Below are 21,813 nucleotides of genomic sequence, written 5' to 3' on the forward strand. Positions count from 1 at the left end.
ACGTGATCCATATGAACTAAACCATGTCCGATCATCACGTGAGATAGAGTAGTTTTCAATGGTGAACATCTCTATGTTGATCATATCTACAATACGATTCACGTTCGAGCTTTCGGTCTTAGTGTTTCGAGGCCATGTCTGGACATGCTAGGCACGTCAAGTTTAACCCAAGTATTCGACACGTGCAAAATTGTCTTGCACCTATTGTATGTGAACATAGAGCTTATCACACCCGATCATCACGTGGTGTCTCGGCACGAGAACTGTCGCAACGGTGCATACTCAGGGAGAACACTTATACCTTGAAATTTAGTGAGGGATCATCTTATAGTGCTACCACCGTACTAAAAAAATAAGATGCCTAAAAGATAAACATCACATGCAATCAAAATATGTGACATGATATGGCAATCATCATCTTGTGCCTTTGATCTCCATCTCCAAAGCACCGACATGATCTCCATCGTCACCGGCTTGACACCTTTGATCTCCATCATAGCGTCGTTGTCGTCTCGCCAACTATTGCTTCTACGACTATCGCTAACGCATAGTGATAAAGTAAAGCAATTAGATGGCGATTGCATTTCATACAATAAAGCAACAACCATAAGGCTCCTGCCAGTTGCCGATAAATTTTACAAAACATGATCATCTCATACATCAAAATATATCTCATCATGCCTTGACCATATCACATCACAACATGCCCTGCAAAAACAAGTTAGACGTCCTATACTTTGTTGTTGCAAGTTTTACGTGGCTGCTACAGGCTTCTAGTAAGAACCATTCTTACCGATGCATAAAAACCACAACGGTTTTTCGTCAAGTGTGCTATTTTAACCTTCAACAAGGACCAGCCGTAGTCAAATTTGATTTAACTAAAGTTGGAGAAATAGAGACTCGCCGGCCACCTTTATGCAAAACAAGTTGCATATCTGTCGGTGGAACCAGTTTCATGAACGAGGTCATGTAAGGTTGGTCCGGGCCGCTTCATCCAACAATACCACCGAATCAAAATAAGACGTTGGTGGTAAGCAGTATGACTATGATCGCCCACAACTCTTTGTGTTCTACTTGTGCATATCATCTATGCATAAACCTAGCTCGGATGCCACTTCTGGGAAACGTAGCATGAAATTTCAAAAAAATTCCTATGATCACGCAAGATCTATCTAGGAGATGGATAGCAACGAGAGGGGGAGAGTGTGTCCATGTACACTCGTAGACTGAAAGCGGAAGCGCTAGGTTAATGCGGTTGATGTAGTCAAACGTCTTCGCGGTCCAACAGATCAAGTACCAAAAGTTCGGCACCTTCGAGTTCAGCACACGTTCAGCTCGATGACATCCCTCCAACTCTTGATCCAGTAGATGGTCGAGGGATAGTTTCGTCAGCACGACGGCATGGTGATGGTGATGGTGATGTGATCCACGCAGGGCTTCGCCTAAGCACTACGATGCTATGACCGGAGGAGTAAACTGTGGAGGGGGCACTGAGGGAGTCCTGGACTAAGGGGTCCTCGGGCGTCCGGCCTGTTAGCCATGGGCCGGACTTATGGGTTATGAAGATACGAAGACCGAAGTCTGCACCCGTGTCCGGATGGGACTCTCCTTGGCATGGAAGGCAATCTTGGTGACTAAATATGTAGATTCCTTTCTTTATAACCGACCTTGTGTAACCCTAGATCCTCCCGGTGTCTATATAAACCGGAGGACTTAGTCCGAAGGAGAGACATTATCATAGCCATACAAGCTAGACCTCTAGGGTTTAGCCAAAACGATCTCATGTTAGATCAACTCTTGTAATACTCATATTCATCAAGATCAATCAAGCAGGACGTAGGGTATTAACTCCATAAAGATGGCCCGAACCTGGGTAAAACATTGTGTCCCCTGTCTCCTGTTACCATCGACCTTAGACGCACAGTTCGGGACCCCCTACCCGAGATCCGCCGGTTTTGACACCGACATTGGTGCTTTCATTGAGAGTTCCACTGTGCCGTCATCAAGAGGTTCAATGGCTCCTTCAACCATCTACAATGATGCTGCCCAAGGGGGAGTCTTTCTCCCCAAATAGATCTTTGTGTTCGGCCGCTTCGCTCTGCGGGCCAACTCGCTTGGCCATCTGGAGCAGATCGAAACGTCCCTGGCCATCAGGTCATATTTGGGAGCTTGAACTACGTTGTGGACATCCGTGGAGACTTGATCTTTGTCGGATTCGAGACCGCGGCTACCACTCCTGGGCACCCCGAGGGACATGACCTAAATCTGTCATCGGATTACATCCAGGAGACAGCTCCCATAACCGCTCTGGCCCTAGATCCGGAGCAGACTACACCATCCAAGGACGGGAGGATCAACCCCACCACAGAGGCCACAGATTCCACGGCGTTGGAGCCGCACATAGACTTGATCTCACACGATACCTATGCCACCGGAACTCCGGACTCGTTTTCAGCCGTAAGTTCCAAACCATGTGAGACCGCGGACGCCGAACTTGATCCTTTATCGATCTTCGAATTCAGCGCCGCAGACATGTTCCAGCACTCGCCTTTGAGCAACATGCTAAACTCATTAAAGAACTATATCCGGTTCGAACTAGGGGCTGACGATGGAGAATTTTGCTCCCCACCCGCCACCCACTTCATAGCCACGGTCGAGGATTTAACCAACACACTTGATTACGACTCTGAGGACATCGACGGTATGGATGACGATACCGGAGAAGAAGAACCCCAGAACCCGCCGTTCACCGGATGCGCATGGCCACTTCCTCGTATGATGTATACATGGTGGATGCACCAAAGGAGAACAACCGCGATGACAAGGAAAATTCAGCTGAGGATAAACATTCCGAAATACAATCCAAGCGCCGGCGCTAGCAACGTTGCTCTAAGTCACGCCCCAGTAAAAACAGCAACACTGGCACATGAGAAGATAACACTCCAGAAGGTGTCAAAGACAACGAAGACCCCGTTGAAACAGCTAATGAACAAGATGAATAGGAAGACGAGCAGGTTAGCCCTGGTAAACAGGCCACACACGAAGACTCGGAGGACGGAAGTTATCTCCCGCTCTCCGAGGATGAGATGAGCCTCGGCACCGACGATTTCATCGTGCCTGAGGAACCTCTTGAGCAGGAGCGCTTCAAGCGCCAGCTAATAGCCACTGCAAGGAGCCTGAAAAAGAAGTAGCAGCAGCTTCAAGCTGATCAAAATTTGCTCAATGATAAATGGACCGATGTCCTAGCAGCCGAAGAATACAACCTCAAGCGCCCAACCAACAGTTACCCAAGGCGCAAATTGCTACCTTAGTTTGACGAGGAGGCACCGGAATACATACCACCATCGTACAATGCGGCTGACCGACCACCACGTGGTCAGGACAAAACGACATCTCACGCCGAACACCAGCCCACACAGCCTCATCGCACAGGTAGAGGTAAATTAGCCCACAGCCATACATATGACCTTTGGCAAAACCTAAACAATAAAGCAGGACATACCAGATCAATCTATGGATCTCGAGGACGTGCCTCGACACGCGACGACGGCCACCTATTCGGACATGACAAACTTAGTCATGCGCGGGCTGAAAACCGCAGACGGAGTCCATCAGAGCTACATCGCGATACGGCCCGATATAGAGGCGCCACACACCCTCATTGCTTCACTGATGAGGTCATGGATCATGAATTCCCGTAAGGGTTCAAGCCCGTGAATAGAGAATCATACGATGGAACCACGGACCCCGTGGTGTGGATCGAAGACTTCATTCTCCACATTCATATGGCCCGCGGCGATGATCTCGATGCCATCAAATACCTTCCTTTAAAACTCAAGGGACCAGCTCGGCACTGGTTAAACAGCCTACCTGAAAATTCTATCGGCAGCTGGGAGCACTTGGAAGAAGCCTTCCTCGACAACTTCCAAGGTACATATGTCCGGCCACCAGACGACGATGACTTAAGACACATAGTTCAACAACCTGGAGAGCCCGCCAGGAAATTCTGGACTAGGTTCTTAACAAAAAAGAACCAAATCATCGATTGTCCGGATGCCAAAGTCCTAGCAGCCTTCAAACACAACATCCGTGACGAATGGCTCACTCGCCACCTCGGCCAAGAAAAGCCAAAATCCAGGGCGGCCCTCACGGCACTCATGACCCGCTTTTGTGCAGGCGAGGACAGTTGGTTGGCCCGTAGCAAAACATGCAAGTGACGCCGGCACCCCTGAAGTAAAAAATAACAAAGACAAGTCTCGACGCAATAGATACAAGCATCGAAACAACAGTGATAACACTGAGGATACGGCGGTCAATGGCGGATTCAGTGGCTCTAAGTCCGGTCAGCGGAAGATGCCGTTCCAAAAGAACAATTCAGGCCCATCCAGCTTGGACCGCATACTTGATCATCCGTGCCAGATTCATGGCACCCCGGACAAACCACCCAATCATACAAATGGAGATTGCTGGGTTTTTAAACAGGCCGGCAAATTAAACGCCGAGAACAGGGAAAAAGGATCGCAAAGCGAGGACGATGACGAAGAGCCCCGGCAACCGAACATAGGGAGATAAAAGAAGTTTCCCCCACAGGTCAAAACGGTGAACATGACATACACTACCCACATCTCCAAGAGGGAGCGCAAGTGTGGGCTCAGGGACGTCTACGCGATAGAGCCATTCGCCCCAAAATTTAATCCATGGTCGTCATGCCCGATCACTTTTGATCGCCGGGATCATCCGACCAGTATCCATCACGGTGGCTCAGCCGCACTGGTCCTAGAGCCAATAATTGACGGGTTCCACCTGACTCGCATCCTTATGGACAGAGGTAGCAACCTCAATCTGCTCTATCAGGATACAACGCGAAAAATGGGCATTAACCCATCACGGATCAAGCCCACCAGGACTACCTTGAAATGAGTCATACTAGGCGTAGAAGTCCGCTGTACGGGCTCAAACACACTAGAGGTTGTCTTCGGATGTTCGGACAACTTCCGAAGTGAGGAGTTAATCTTCGATATCGTCCCCTTCTGCAGCGGCTATCACGCACTGCTCGGACGAACTGCGTTTGCTCGATTCAACGCAGTACCACACTATGCTTATCTCAAGCTCAAGATGCCTGGTCCACGCGGCCTCATAACGGTCAACGGAAATACGAAACGCTCCCTCCGTACAAAAGAGCACACAGCTGCCTTAGCAGCAGAAGTATAGAGCGGCCTTCTTAAGCAGAACCTTAACTCGGCTGCCGAGCCCACGGACACCGTTAAGAGGGTCCGAACTACTCTGCAGCAGGAGACCTCGGCTCGTCAGGAGCTCGACTAGCAATCGGGCCTCCGTCTCAGTCCCGATAAAGTGGTCGCATTCGTGCCACGTGTACATAACTATGCACTCAAAATCCCATGGGCATCGACGGAGGCATAGCTAGCTTGTGGTCCATAGTACGGCTAAACCGACATCGGATACACACACACTTTCACTTTTACTTGTTTCCTTTTTAGGTCTCAATCACACATGCCCCATCTGGTGGTCCGGTCATCGGTACTCTTGAAGGATAAACACAACAAGATGACAAGAAACGCAGACAAATGGGGACTTTTTAGGTGATTCCGTTAAACGATAATTCTACCTGTTTTTCAGGACCCACATGCAGCTCTCCCTTGGTTTCGGCATGTCAAATAGCCTATTGCTTATCGCACTACCTGTATCAATGCGCCTTGACGTACTAATTAAATTACAATGAGAACAGTTTGCGGCTGGAGCTTTAGGACCCCAACTTTTTACCTTTGTACCTTTTCTGTTTTCTTTCTCTTTTTTCAGCTCCCCCGTGGATAACCCTATCAGGTAGCGCCCGTACACTTTGGTACATTTGATGTTTGCCAGGGGCTTCATAGCACCCCACATTACAGTAACAAAAGTCTGAACACTTTTTATAAGTATAGTTCGGCACCCCGAATTTATCATTATATGCATTGGGTCTGAATCATGTCTTTGGTCAATAGTTGGGTTGCCTAGCTCCTGTTCTTGCTACCTTACTTTCCGCTATATCGGCTAAGGTAGTAAAGGGAGAACTACTGTGATTATGCCTTAGTTTATCCAAAGGAGCACCTCAGTAGAGAAATCCGAAAACTGACTGTCATGGTGCGTCGAGAGCCGGTCAGCTGTTCGGAGGTTACAAATCGTTGGAGATTTCTTCCATATTACGCGAAGGATCGGTACTTCCCGATCAGACGCTTATAGCACTCTACTTCGGATACTAGGGGCTGCGCCCATGTTTTTATTGTAAAACTCATATGGCTAAGTGAGGGCGTTCAAGCCGCATAGTCTGGTTGCCTGGTTGTTGCGCTAAACAACTCCTTCAAGGACCATATAATTGGATCAAGATTGTTTGGATTCCATCCCTAACACCCCCGTACTAACTACGTGGGGGCAGAAGCTCACGACTGGCAAACCCCTCAGATTTCATATAACATGACCGCATAGGAGGAAAAAATTAAAACATAACAAGCATTATATTACATAACATCATTGTTTCATGTTACAGGACATGATAATATGAATATTTTCATGGGAATATAACATCCTTCGCACATTGCTCCACCACAAGGTGGGATCCCTCCAGGACACCATCAAAATATAACTCGGGTAGGCGGTGCTCCTTGCCCTCAGGCGGCCCCTCGGCATCCATCTTCGCCCAGTGCATCTTGACACGGGCAAAGGCCATCTGGGCACCTTCAATATAGACCGACCACTTTATGACTTCAAGCCATGGGCAAGCACTAACAAGCCGCTTCACAAGTCCGAAGTAGCTGCTGGGTATTAGCGCGATAGGCCATAGTCAGACTATCAGGTCCTTCATGGCTAGCTCGGCCGCCTTGTGCAGCTCGACCAGCTATTCTAGTCCAAGATATTGAGACCAGAACGGCTTCTCTGTAGAATTCCCTTCTTCGGCTCGATAGAACTTAGCAGCATCTGATACGCTACGCGGCAAATCCGTAAGCACCCCTGGAGAGCTCCAAATTCGGGTAAGTAAAAGGAATGTTTCCTTCACAGACTTGCTTTGCATAATGAAAGCCTTACCCGCCGCGATCTTCTTGGCCGCTTGGATTTCCTGAACGGCGCTCTGGGCCTCGGCTCAAGCCTCTTGTGCGCTCTGGCGGGCCTTCGCAAGTTCGGATGCTTGCGTCTCAGAATCACGCTCCAAGGACTCGTACTTCTTGACGGCGTCCTGGAGCTCTTGCTGGACCTCGCCGACCCGGGCCTTGTGCTTCTCGCGCGCGGCGCGCTCCTTGGCCGCTTTGTCCTTGGCCTTGGCTAACGCCTTCTTGAGGGCCGTCACCTCGGTTGTGTCCCCTAATAAAATTCATGACACTTTAGTCAGCACGAAACATTCATCCTTCCTAAATTCAGGTGCAGGTCACTGCATACCTTGGCTGTCCTCCAACTGCTTCTTCATGAGGCCGAACTCTTCTTCGGCCTGCTCCAGGCTCTGCTTCAGGCCGGAGACCTCCGCAGTCTGAGCGGCAGCAGCCAGCAGTGACACGTTCTTATTCACATAGACATCTTATGTTAGACTCCTTCGAAAATTATTTTGATCCTCTATTCAGCTTTTTCTTTCCGAACACCGAACAGAGCATCAGGGGCTACTGTCTACACTATGGTATCCTTTCTACAATTACATTACTTACCTCAAAGCCTGTTAAAAGGCTAGCGCAGGCTTCGGTCAATCCGCTTTTGGCGGAGTGAACCTTCTCGATCACCGTACCCATAAGGACACGGTGTTCATCCATAATGGAAGCGCCTCGCAGCGCTTTCAGTAGATTATCCTGTGCCTCTGGTTGGACAGAGGTCACCGACTGAACATGCACACCTCCTCCTTTCGGGGAACGCCATTCGCTGGACTCCGGAGCCGTGTAGGTATCCGGAATGGTATCCAGCTGGGGACCGAATGGGATTTCACCCCCATCACCAATCCCCACTAGGGCTTTTTCCCCCATGTGTCCGGCGGCCGAGGAGTCATCCTTGGGCGCCACCCCGATGATCTCCGGAACCTCCCCCCGGTTGGGGAAAGTCCTTTGGGACACCACCTCATCATCACCCTTGGCCGAGACAGAGTGAGCGGGAGGCGGTGACATGCTATCCATCTCCTTTGAATCTAGCGAACCCTCTATCGAGGATCGCGGGGAGCTGTCGCGGCCTGGGCTGCGATGGCATAATTTAAACATATTAATATTACAAAATGGAGAGGCCAGGCATTTGGATGTCAATAAGGTTTTTGGTACTGACGAGACGGCCCGAGGCTTGGTCCGAGGCATTCGCTCCGGACTGCTATCGACATCCCACGCGGAGTTATCCGCAAGGGAGCCCTTCCCGCTCTTGGGTGCCTTCGCCTCCAAGTTTGGGGAGTCGCCTTATTCCTCCTCCTCGTCGTCATCTTCGGCGGCCGAAGAGTGAGTACCGTCTTCGGACGTCACGTCCGAAGCGCCTTTTCGCCGAAGGCCACTCCGGGCCCCCTTGGCCGTTTTCTTGGCCTTCTTCTCCGGCACATCATAAGGCGCCAGAAATAGCATCTTCGTCAGAAGCGGGGTTTCTTGGTCTTCGGGTAGCGGAGCCGGACAGTTAATTTGCCCCGCTATATCAATCCAGGCCTAAAAAATTGATAGGAAGGGTTAGACTCCTTCTCAAAATATGCCAGTAAAGGCTATACCTTGAAAACATGAAAGAACTTACCGAATTAGCCTAGCATTTTAGGCTAAGCCCATGATCCTCGGTCGTAGGTGGTGGTGTCTCGCCGGCCTTGAAGAGAACTTTCCATATGTCTTTGTGCGTCGTGCCGAAGAGCTCTAGCAGCATCTAGTGCTTGGCCGGATCGAACTCCCACAAATAGCAAGTCCGGCATTTGCACGGAAGGATCCGGCGAATGAGCATCACTTGGATCATGTTGACAAGTTTGATTCTCTTGGTTATCATGTTCTGCACGCATGTCTAGAGCCCAGTTAAATCGTTCGAAGAACCCCAGGTTAGGCCCTTCTCTTGCCAGGAGGTGAGCCGCAGCGGAGCTCCGGATCAAAATTCGGGGGATGCCGCCCAGTTGGTGTCACGTGGCTCGGTGATGTAGAACCACCCCGACTGCCACCCCTTCACTGTCTCCACAAAGGAGCCTTCAAGCCATGTGACGTTGAGCATCTTGCCCACCATGGCGCCTCTGCATTCTGCTTGTTGGCCTCTCACCACCTTCGGCTTTACATTGAAGGTCTTCAACCATAGGCCGAAGTAAGGTGAGATATGGAGGAAGGCCTCGCAAACGACTATAAATGCCGAGATGTTGAGGATGAAGTTGGGGACTAGATCATTGAAGTCCAGCCCGTAGTAAAACATCAGTCCGCGGACAAACGGGTGGACAGGGAATCCTAGCCCGCGGACGAAAAGTGTGAGAAACACAACCCTTTCATGGGGCTCTGGGGTAGGGATGATCTGTCCCTCGGCCGGGAGACGGTGAACGATCTCCTTGGCCAGGTATCCGGCCTCTCGGAGTTCCTTGATGTCTTTCTTCTTAACAGAGGAGGCCATCCACATGCCACCAGCTCCGGATCCGGACATGGTTGGAGTGCTTTCTCCGGCGGGGGAAGCTAGAGCTTGGGCGCTGGAGCTCAAGAATGGATGGGCAGAGGAAGGAGAAGGCGGGGGTTAATGAGGACGAATCCTTAACCCCTTATAAAGGCCGCAAATGTCAAACGCCTTCCTACTCGCCTTAAAACTCGCATACTCCCAAGGGCTATGTAAACAGCACGGTTGGGTTACCCACACCCATATTGATGAGAATCCCGTAATAAGGGGACATGATCTCTGCTTTGACAGGACATGTCAATGGCAACCGCGTCTCGAAATGTGGATTGGCATATGAAAAATGATTCGAAATTATGACCGGACAGATGTGATGTCATGTTACGAAAAGTTGTCAGTAGATTGGACTCGTGTAAAATTATATTCTCTCTGCGACTATGTGTGGTGTGTGTTACAGATCCAGACACGTCGGTACGTCCGAAGACTATTTTGGAGTTCAGAAGGAGGAACCTGCCTTGCAATGCCGAAGACAGGCTACGCGCCGAATACCTTGTCATTGAAGCTAGGTTCAGGGGCTACTGAGGGAGTCCTGGACTGAGGGGTCCTCGGGCGTCCGGCATGTTAGCCATGGGCCGGACTGATGGGCTGTAAAGATACAAAGACAGAAGACTGCACCCGTGTCCGGGTGGGACTCTCCTTGGTGTGGAAGGCAAGCTTGGCGACTAAATATGTAGATTCCTTTCTTTGTAACTGACCTTGTGTAACCCTAGATCCTCCTGGTGTCTATATAAACCGGAGGACTTAGTCCGGAGGATAGACATTATCATAGCCATACAAGCTAGACCTCTAGGGTTTAGCCATTATGATCTCGTGGTAGATCAACTATGGTAATACTCATATTCATCGAGATCAATCAAGCAGGACATAGGGTATTACCTCCATAGAGGGGGCCCGAACCTCGGTAAAACATTGTGTCCCCTGTCTCCTATTACCATCGACCTTAGACGCACAGTTCGGGACCCCCTACCCGAGATCCGCCGGTTTTGTCACCGAGAGGCACCGCACACGGGTAAGAGAACAACTGTTGTGCTTTGGGGTGCCCGCCCGCCCCCGTATATAAAGGAGGAGGGGAGGAGGCGGCCGGCCCTAGGGGGCACGCCATGGGGGAAACCGAATAGGACTCCAAGTCCTATTTGACCCCCTTCCTTTCTTACGGAGGGGGAAAGGGGAAGGGAGAGGGAGGAGGAGAAGGAAAGGGGGGGCGCGACCCCTCCCCTAGTCCAATTCGGACTCCCCATCGAAGGGGGAGCGGCCACCCCTTGTGGGCTGCCTCCTCTCTCCCCTATGGCCCATGTAGGCCCATTACCTCCCCATGGGGTTCCGGTAACCCCTCGGTGCTCCGAAAAATACCCAAACCACTCTGAAACCATTCCGGTGTCCGAATACCATCTTCCAATATATCAATCTTGACCTCTCGACCATTTCAAGACTCCTCGTCATGTCTGTGATCTCATCCAGGACTCCGAACAATCTTCAGTCACAAAAACACATAATTCATAATACAAATCTTCATCGGACGTTAAGCATGCGGACCCTACGGGTTCGAGAACTATGTAGACATGACCGAGACATATCTCCGGTCAATAACCAACAGCGGAACCTGAATGCTCATATTGGTTCCTACATATTCTATGAAGATCTTTATCGGTCAAACTACAATGACAACATACGTCATTCCCTTTGTCATCGGTATGTTACTTGCCCGAGATTCGATCGTGGGTATCCTCATACCTAGTTCAATCTCGTTACCGGCAAGTCTATTTACTCGTTCCATAATGCGTCATCCCGCAACTTACTCATTATTCACACGAAGAAGCGGGGCCATGTGCGGGAAAAAAGAATGACAATACCTGTAGGATCTAGCGTTCAACAACTTATGAATGTTTTTTTCAAGGAAACAACTTGGAATTGCTGGGAGAGGACGCTCAGATTTCCTATATTTCTTATTTCTCAAGGAAATGGTGAGAGTGCAAGGTGAAAACGATTTGCTCAAGTCTTTTTCCCAAGAAATACAACTTCGGATGGTTAGCGGGGGACGTTTAGATCTCCTATGCATCTTCTTTCCCAAAGAAGCAGGAGAGTCCAAGGTTAGAAAGACTTGAGTCATGAGAGATTGCTAGAGAGAAATGTGAGAGAGAGGTGGATACAAATTGTTTTCTTTTTTGTTTTTCTAGGAGTCGTGAGATTTTGCCAAACAGAGACATGAGAGAGATGGATACGTAAGATTGTTTATTATTATTATTTTTTGGCGGTTGAGATTGGTTTATGATGGAATTCATGAGTTGATCTACACCGTAATAATTCGGTCCCACCAGATTAACGGCTCGTAAAATCTAATTTACGTGGGAATTTTTTGGAAGTCTAGAATTAGTAGAGGTATAGATTGCTTGCAAGGCTTATCATGATGTGCATTACCAAGAGGGCCCAGAGATACCTCTCTGATACTCGGAGTGAAAAATCCTAATTTCGATCTATGCCAACCCAACAAACAACTTCGGAGACACCTATAGAGCATCTTTATAATCACCTAGTTCCATTGTGACATTTGTTAGCACACAAGGTGTTCCTCTGGTATTCAGGAGTTGCATAATCTCATAGTCAAAGGAATATGTATAAGTCATGAAGAAAGCAATAGCAATAAAACTTAATGATCAGTATGCTAAGCTAACGGATGGGTCTTGTCCATCACATCATTCTCCTAATGATGTGATCTTGTTCATCAAATGACCACACATGTCTATGGTCAGGAAACTTAACCATCTTTGATTAATGAGCTAGTCAAGTAGAGGCATACTAGGTACACTCTATTTTTCTATGTATTCACACATGTTCAAGTTTTCGGTTAATACAATTCTAGCATGAATAATAAATATTTATCATGATATAAGGAAATATAAATAACAACTTCATTATTGCCTCTAGGGCATATTTCCTTCAGTACCTTCCTATGAGGGTTTTGCGGATGGGAGTAGATAGGATGCTAAAGTAGTTGCTAGGCAAATGGGATGGGTGTATGCATGGTGATGGGAACAAAAGTATTTTTAAAGGCTTTTTGAAAACCACGTTGGGTGCCACTAATGCCTGAGGGAGATGTTGAGTTAGGTAACCACTTGATAAAGAAGTGGTGTACCGAGGCAAGTGAGTGTTTTTTTTAAAACTGATTGGTTTAAGTTGCAACCGTTACTCCAACCAAACATGCGCAACCACTCTACCCTTATATGTGCAAGGGCATTATTGATTACCTAGTTCGTCCTACCATGGATGCCTGCATTACTAGTGACGGGAGTGGCGTGGTCACTCTCGGGACGGGGTCGTGCCAGGTAGGGGGGCCATGACTATTTTTACAGGGCACCAGACACACCGTTGGTACCCTGTGCTTGTGTTATGTAATGAGTATGGGAGCGTGGCTCCGCAAAAAAATATTATGTGACAATGTTTGTCCCCGGGGCTGCTACCAATTGAGTGGACCCCTTGTTAGTCATGACTAGGGAAAGGTAGTTATCGGGTGCTTACCCCAAGTACTTGAGGTGTCGCAGGGGTCGGTGTCAAAACCAGCCGATCTTGGGTAGGGGGTCCCGAACTGTGTGTCAAAGGATCGATGGTAACATGAGACAAAGGGGACACGATGTTTACCCAGGTTCGGGCTCTCTCGATGGAGGTAAAACCCTAGTTCTTGCTTGATTGACTTTGACGAGTATAGGGGTTACAAGAGTTGATCTACCTTGAGATCGTAATGGCTAAACCGTAGATGTCTAGCCTATATGAATTCTGATTGTCACTATGGACTAAACCCTCCGGTTTATATAGACACCAGAGGGGCCTGGGGTTGTACATAGTTGGTTTACAGAAGAAGGAATCTATACATCCGGACGCCAATCTTGCCATCCATGCAAAGGAGAATCCCATCCGGACATGGGTGAAAGCCTTTTACTCTTTATCTTCACGGCCCATCAGTCCGACCCATAATACACGAGCCGGATACCTGAGGACCCCTTAATCCAGGACTCCCTGAGTAGCCCCCGAACTAGCCTTCAATGACGATGTAGTATCCGGATTCTGTCTTTGGCTTTGCAAGGCGGGTTCTTCATTATACTTCGGACCAATGATAGTCCGCCCGTGACCTTAATGCTCCTGCCTCTTATGCTTCCTCCCTGTTGTCTCTTCGATTTCTGTGCACCTTGCGAATACAAATGGTCCATGTTTTTTTGCAAACAGGCCCCTCACCATGCTCGGATGGCACCTATATAAGGGGATGTAGATCCCCTTATGCCATTCCACATCGTGCAAAAAGGAAAACTGCCATGTTTTAGCCACGAACACAACCTTCCATCATGGCCAGTGCCCCAGGCTCCTTTTCATGCCCCCATGGCCCTCAAGAGGGTGATTGGTAGAGTTGCTCCGTGACTCATCTTCATCTGAGCCGACTCCAGACGCAGGGTTACCTCCCCCTCGCAAATCTAGACTTCGTTCGAGCTGGATTGTACTCAACCGGCAACGACGCGATGGCTGAGAACTTCCCCAACCCCAATAAGGAGGAGAGGGTGTGCTTCGTTCCATTCCCGTTGTGAGGCCTAGGATTACCAATCCATCCCTTCCTCGGGGGCTTATTGGAATTTTACGGCATCCAACTACCCAACCTCACCCCAAGTTTGATTCTACACATCTCAGGTTTCGTTGCCCTCTGCGAGCTATTCTTAGGCATCGAGGCTCATTTTGAATTATGGAGGAAGTTCTTTTGCCTTGTTCCCCGCCATTAAGGAGGTTCCATATTTGAAGTGGGTGGTGCCGAAGTATGGCGTATAGCCGGATCCGGATACCTCATAGGAACTCCCAAAGAGGTATACCTGCAATCGTCTTCGGAATGGTTCTACATACACGATGTTCCGTTGCCGGACCCAGTCGGTGCGGCCTCCCTGAATTTTCCAGTGCTCCTTTAAAGAAGCGCCCCAACTGGCGCCCTCGAAGCCCCAAGGAAGAGGACAGTGCAGAGATAAAGAGGTTGGTCATCAAGGTTAGGTTGCTAGCCCATACCGCACTCTTGATAGTTGAGGTCATGGCGATTGCAATAAAGAGGTGCGTTCAGCCTTATGGTGTTACAATGGAGAAGACGACACGTCCCATTACAGATGGAAGGGCCCAGATACCCCAACCGAACTGGCCATAATGTTGGCCGAACTGTATAAGGGCGAGAAAGAAGATTTTCTTCGGTTAAACTACCAGGAGGGCTATTCCATGTACACTCCTATCGAATGGGTAAGATTTTTATCATCTGTGTTTATTTTATTGCCATTATAGACTCTAACCAAACCTGCCCTTTGTTGCCACAAACAGTCAAGGAGGAAGATGACCGGGGTCATCTACTGTCCCGCTCCCCAGCTAGAGGCTCACAACTGTGAAAAAGACCACGGCTTTTGCAAGGACCTGGACATATATAGAGAGTTCGATGATGGGGTATTTTATCAAGCGAGCCTTGATGGCTCAGAAGTAGCCATCCATCACCACCGACTACCCCTATCAGGACCCCGATCCTAAGTCACACCGATCTAGCATGTAACACATCATATCACTTTGCGGCCTCACGCATGGTATTCCCACAGGTGCACCTTACCTAGCCCGGGACCGTTTGCGCCTTTTGGCCCACGTATATGATAGTGTCGCTAGCATCCATATGACAAAGAACCCGGGCCGACATGACTAGTCATGAATCCACAGTGGCACTAACTTATAGGGGCAGGCATACCTGACCCAGCAACGAACGTGACCGTAGAAAGCTACAAGGACTTAAAGGAACAACGCGTGGCATTTTCTCGAAGGGACATACACAGGAACGAAGAAGGACACATGCCGGGCAGCCAAAGTGTTCCGGAGCAGTAGCAAGCTACCATGGCTCAGTGGAAGCACTAGGAGACATTTCCCAGTAAGAAAGGCTACCAAGAATAGACAACTAGGTTGTCGGATCCCACACAAACCAAGCATTTCAATAACATACACATAATATGCTCGATATGTGCAAATACAACATGGCATCACAACAAAACTCTACGGCTCAATGTATTATTCATTAGACTCCAAAGAGCCAGATATTACAAACATGGGTCTGATGACCCAGCATTCAAGTCATACAAGCAATAAGGTGAGAAGCTGACGACTGGCCAACTACAAATGAAAAAGGCTGAGAAGGCTGAGTATCTACAAGACCTTGCCGAGGGCACAAGATCATAGATGAGGTAACAAGCTAAACATCGAAGTCCACGCAGAACTACTAGTGAGACTGAATTCTCTCTGCAAAAAAAATTAAGCAAACGTGAGTACAGATGTACCCATCAAGACTTACATCAGAACTAGCTACATATGCATCAGTATCAACAAAGGGGGTGGTGGAGTTTAACTGCAGCAAGCCATCTTTGACGCAGTGCCTATCCTGTACTATGACTGCAACTAACTCTTTTGGGGTGGCGCACACGAGTCCGCATATTCACCAAATCAATACACCACTATGGATCCGCTCCTGTCTCCCTACGAGAACGACATCCATAGCACTCACGCTTATCTTGCACATTTAGAGTATCCACTTTCACTTGTCTATGAACGGTATAGGCGACCAAGTAGTCCTTTACCACGGACGCGACTATTCGAATAGATGATGTTAACCCTGCATGGGTGTACTTCTTCACACACGCTCTCACCACTTATTGTCGTTTACACGATATGTACTCGACAACCTTCAAGCGGAAGCTCAGCGAGGGTGTCGGCCACGACCTGACTAACCACACAACTACCTAGTCCAGGTTTATCGCCTATTCGGGTTCCATCCACAAGGAAATCCGGCCGGGGTGTCCTCAACGGCCCCAAACGATGTGTACAGGGTTCTTGGGTCACCAAACGGGCAAAACGGGCGACTTGGTACACCAGGCCACATGCCTACCGCATCACAGCCCACCCCTCGGGTCAGTGCTGCGCATGGCCTCCAGCATACTACAAACACCAGAAACTACTTGCAACTCCTAGACAGAGGACAGGGGCAGTTAATAAGTCGAGAGGGTCCATTGGTTTCGGGCCCAACGCGTGGTAGTAGCTGGTCTTAAATCACATACACAGATCTTAGTTCCTAAGGATGGTTCCAATGAAACAACCCACCATGTACTCCTACATGGCCTCTCATCGTTACCTTTACCAAATCATGTTCACACACTTAGCTCACACACAATAGAACATGTTCATCACCATTCCAATTCATCACCGATGAATTGAACCTGACTCAACTCTAAGCAGTAGTAGGTAGGACAAACAAGCATGAATCAGCAGGCACAACAGGGCTCAAACAACTCCTACTCATGCTAGTGGTTTTCCTCTATCTACTGTGGCAATGACAGGTCATGCAGAGGAAAGGGGTTCAACTACCGCAGCATGTAACAGTTGAATCGTTGTTGTCCTAATGCAGTAAAGGAGAGCAGGAGCAAGAGAGTGGGATTGTATCAGAATGAACAAGGGGGTTTTGCTTGCCTGGCACTTCTGAAGATAGTAATATCTCTTCATCGGTGTCATCAAACTCATCATCAGAGCCACATCTACTGAGAGGGGACAAATACTGGCAACAGAGAAGGAACACAATCAATGCAATGCAACAATATGATGCATGATCATGACATCGCAATATGTTGTCGATTGAGCTAATGCAACTAGCAACCATATTAAATGAAGTTGGTTTGAACCAAAGGTGAGCTCAGCAGGTCAATTGACCGCTCCAGGTCAAACCTGACCAGTGGGGGCCACTGGTCAGTGACTAACCTAATTAACCAAGTTAATTAACATTAATCTAATCCTAACCTAGGTTAGTTAAGGGCCTGGGGCCACATGTCAATGACACAGAGTTAGTTAGCGAGGTGTTTAACCCCTAATAGTGGTGATTAACACTAATTAAACCTAAACTAATTCAGTTAGGGGCTAGCCCCACATCTCATGGACTTAGGTGGGGTCCAGCCGGGGTCAAAGTGGGTCAAACCCACTGGCGGCTCGACATGGTGAGTCCAGACGCAGCAGAGCGCGTCGGAAATCGCCCATAGGCGACTATTTGGATGGCGGATTAGTGCTACGCGCAGCTGAGGCTCGTGCGCATCTAGTAGTGCAAGTGAGAGGGGCTGGAACGACCAGAGTTGAGCGCGGTGTCGACCTCGGCGGTGGCCAGAGTTCGAGCACACTCAGGAACGAGGCTATGGTGGCCGTGGCGTTGCGTGCTTGGCTCCCACGGCACCTACACGGCACGCCGAGCACGTGGGTGAGCTCGGTTGGAGGCTATGGTGATCGTGGTCACGACGGCGAGGAGCTCAGGCGGCAGCGCGATTCGGTCATCGTCGAAACGAGGGCTACAGCGAGAAGCTAAGCACGGGAGCGAGGGGAAGAGGAGGACGAGCTCACAGCGAGGCCGGCGGAGGTCTCAGCGGTTCGGGGAAGGTCCGGTGTGAGCGGAACGGCAGGGACGATCTCCGGTGATCCGAGGAGGAAAACGATGGCGGGACGGTGATGCAGAGCTCCCGGTGAAGCGTAGCTCGACGAGGAGGAAGAGGGCGCCGTGGCGGAGCTTCTTGGTGCGTCGATGGGGCATATGGTGGCCGGTGGCACAGTGGCGGCGAGCGCGCTCGAGTGCGCTACGAGGAGAGCGCAAAGGATGGGAGAGGAGCACGGGGAGAGTGCGAGGCGGTCGGGGAGGTTGCGTGGCGTCTCCAGCTAGACTCCAGTGTCGGCTGAAGCAGGAGGTAGCTCGGGCACATGCCGGCGTGCGGCGACCACGCGCGCGGCGTCCTACTGGCGCGGGGAGGAAGATGCCCCTGCCCCTGGTGGGCTGGGATGTCTTACCGGGCCGCAAGCTGGCCAGGTAAGTGGGTTGCCAGGTCAGTGCCCTCTCTCTCTCTCCTATTTTCTTTATGTTTTCTATTTTTTTGCTCTGTTTTGATTTAGTAAAAATACTAAATCATCTCATAAAATCCTGGAAATATTTGTGGGCTCCTGTAGTATTATTTCCAACAGCCTTCAAATGCTTTCAAGATTATTTGAACATTTAGAATACTTTATAGAATTTAAATGTCCAAATTCAAATACTTATGATTTAATTCAAAAAAATCCAGACTGTCCTAGAGAAGTGTGCACCATTTTTGGCAGAGGTTCTAGACCAATTCAAAAATGATGAACATTTATGAAGGGCATTTTGGGTTAATTGAAAAGATCTAATTTTGACCCTAGTTGAATTTCATTTGCTGCTAGGGTTTAAGAGTCCCCATTTCAAATTCTTTTGATTTTAAACATGATGACATGATGATCAAACAAAGACAACAAGGGCTGAGCTAGGGCTGTGACAAAACACGCCTCTATCCCTTATGTATCATGAGTATTCGGAGGGTTCTTAAAAGGGTCCCGGAGTGCCGCAGAGGCCTCACAGTCTTCTAAGAGGTAAGCTTGTTTAAGATATGCCTAGGCATAAGTACGGATTGTTAAGAGTATCCTTTTATCCTTGACATCAGGAGGAGTACGCAGCAGAAGGTGGGAAAATGCCCGATTAGTCGAATGGCTACCGATCCAGCGCCAGACTCGCCAACCAGGGCGCGAGCTGATGCAATGCCAGTTACGCCTTCTCAAGAAGATTCGGATGACATATCCGTCACGAATTCCGAAGTGGAGAGTGTGATGAATCATCATCGATTAAAAGAGGCTATGCGGGCTCCGGCCTTTTCCAAACAAGAGTTTACCACACTCAGTTCGGTGGATGTATATCTCCGAGCCACTCGAAATGGACTTGTCAGAGTCATTCAGCTGTTCTCGAAGGATATACATGTAAAAGTTTACCCAATTTTTGATACTCATGTGCCAGTAGCCCCCGAGACTTGAAGCGGTGAGGTAAACCGATTTAAGGATCACTATGACCCGCAGGTTCTCAAAGAGAAAAATACCGCGCTATCCCAGGAGCTAGAAGCGAATTAGACACAGTTAAGTGCTGTCACCGCCAAGTTGGCGGAAATGAAAAAGGTCGCAATGAGTGCATCTGGGAAGAATAAACACGACGGGGAAAAAGACAAACTATCCGAAGAGATAAAGAGGTTAAAGGCTCAGTTATCGGCCGTTCAGAAGAAAAATGAGAAGCTGAAAGGCGGCATGTTCGGTATGTCTTCCTCTCTTATTTAGAACCATCCTAGGTGCTCATGTGTAATCCCTTAATTCGTAATGTCATGACTCTATTGCCGCATGCCTATTGATTGATCAACCGGAGGAAGAAGTATCCGAATTTCAAGGCGACATGCTGATGGAGCTGTCTGTGGAACATGCTCGGGCCCGGAAAGCCATGAAAAGTATGGTGAAGGCTTTATGGCCGTCTGATACCCCTCCGGAAAGTATGGAGGGCCTGACAGACCTGTTCAAAGGTGCCCGGCGCCGGTTCAAGCTATGGAAGACATCCGCCTGCCGCAAAGGCGCACGAGAAGCCTGGGCCATGGTGAAGACACGTTTCACCAAATTGAATCCAAATCATATGGCCCGAGTGGGACCACAAGGATCAGACAGGAAAGAAATTCATGTGAATTTGGTGTATGACCAAGTAATGGTAGCTGTGAAGTATTCACAGGAAGACTGTAAATTAGACAGTCTTACAGATGGAATAAACAAGGATAGTTTTATGATTGAGTGTATTAATCAACTTGTACCTTTATCCGAACATGTAAAGAGTTTGTCATCGCAGGCTTTTAGCTTTAACCTCCGAACCCAAAAATGGTGGAGTGTTTCCGGATACCTTTCGAAAATAAGCATCGATTATGTCAGGAAACTAGGCAACCCAGTCATTGTGCTCAAACAGACAAAAAGCTTTAGTTCGAGTTGTATGTTATATTACATATGTAAGAAACATCTTCAGAGGAAAATAGTTCCGTTAAAGGTTCCTTTCCTTGGGCTGGCATACTGTGATTACGCGTGCCGCAGTGTCGGAGTGGTTACAATAATGTAATAACTATCGTTTGATTGCCGACCCCTTATTCTCTTAAGAACGCTAGCTTTCGGCTTCACCCGTCTGAGGTACATGTCCGGTGACCCGGTTATAACAATCATAGAGGTGCTCCCTTTATGCCCTAGCCAAACAATCGGGAACGTAGGGCATAAACACAAGAGCCAACCAACCTAGCTTGGCAAAAACTAAAGTCATAGGGGTGCATCTAATGGCAAAAAGGATATATATCATAAAACGACACTTATACTGTGAGCTCCAGGCTCGGAATAATAATAAGCTTCGGTTAAAGAAGCCCCCAGTCATGGTGGGATATATACATTTAAGGATGTGTATCCCTCAAGTGTTCGGCTTATCCGGACACATCATGGAAATCGTACGAAAATGAGAAAACAAAAAATACATAAGGAGAAGAAGGAACAAAAAGGAAGTATGCCCGAACTTATGCGTAGAATCTTCGGAGCCGAGCAGCATTCCCTGGATTCGGTTCAAGGCGATTATCCGTTGCATTATGAAGGCGGTAAGCTTCTCCTATGAGAACTTCATCGATAATGAAGGGACCCTCCCATTTTGGTTTGAGTTTGTCCTTTTTCTTCTCCGGGAGGCGTAAGATGAGTTCACCGATATTATAAGTCTTGTCTTGCACTTCTCTACTTTGGTATCTCTGAGCCTATTGTTGATAGAATGCGGAACAGGCTTTTGCAACATCGCGCTCCTCCTCCAGGCCATCTAGGTTGTCCTGCCGATCAAGCTTAGCTTCTCTCTCTCTCTTCATACATGCGCACTCGAGGTGAGTCATGAATAATGTCACAGGGCAAAACAACCTCTGCGGCGTACACCATGAAGAAGGGTGTGTATCCGGTCGTTTGATTGGGCATTGTCCGCAATCCCCAGAGTATGGAATCAAGTTCCTCAACCTAGTGCTTATCTGACTCCCGAGGGATCTCACTAGTCTGGGTATAATGCCATTCATTATCAGGCCATTATCCTGTTCGACCTGACCATTTGTTTAGGGATGATATACTGAGGTGTGATCGAGTTTAATGCCTAGATCAGCACACTAGTTTTTCACCTCATCAGCTGTGAAGTTGGAGCCATTATCAGTAATAATGCTGTGCGGGACACCGTAACGGTGTACAACGCCGGATATAAAGTCGATCACCGGCCCAACTTTAGCTGTTTTGACTAGTTTGGCCTCTATCAACTTAGTG

Source organism: Triticum aestivum, chromosome 3A (assembly GCF_018294505.1).
Source record: "Triticum aestivum cultivar Chinese Spring chromosome 3A, IWGSC CS RefSeq v2.1, whole genome shotgun sequence".
NCBI classification, from domain to species: domain Eukaryota; kingdom Viridiplantae; phylum Streptophyta; class Magnoliopsida; order Poales; family Poaceae; genus Triticum; species Triticum aestivum.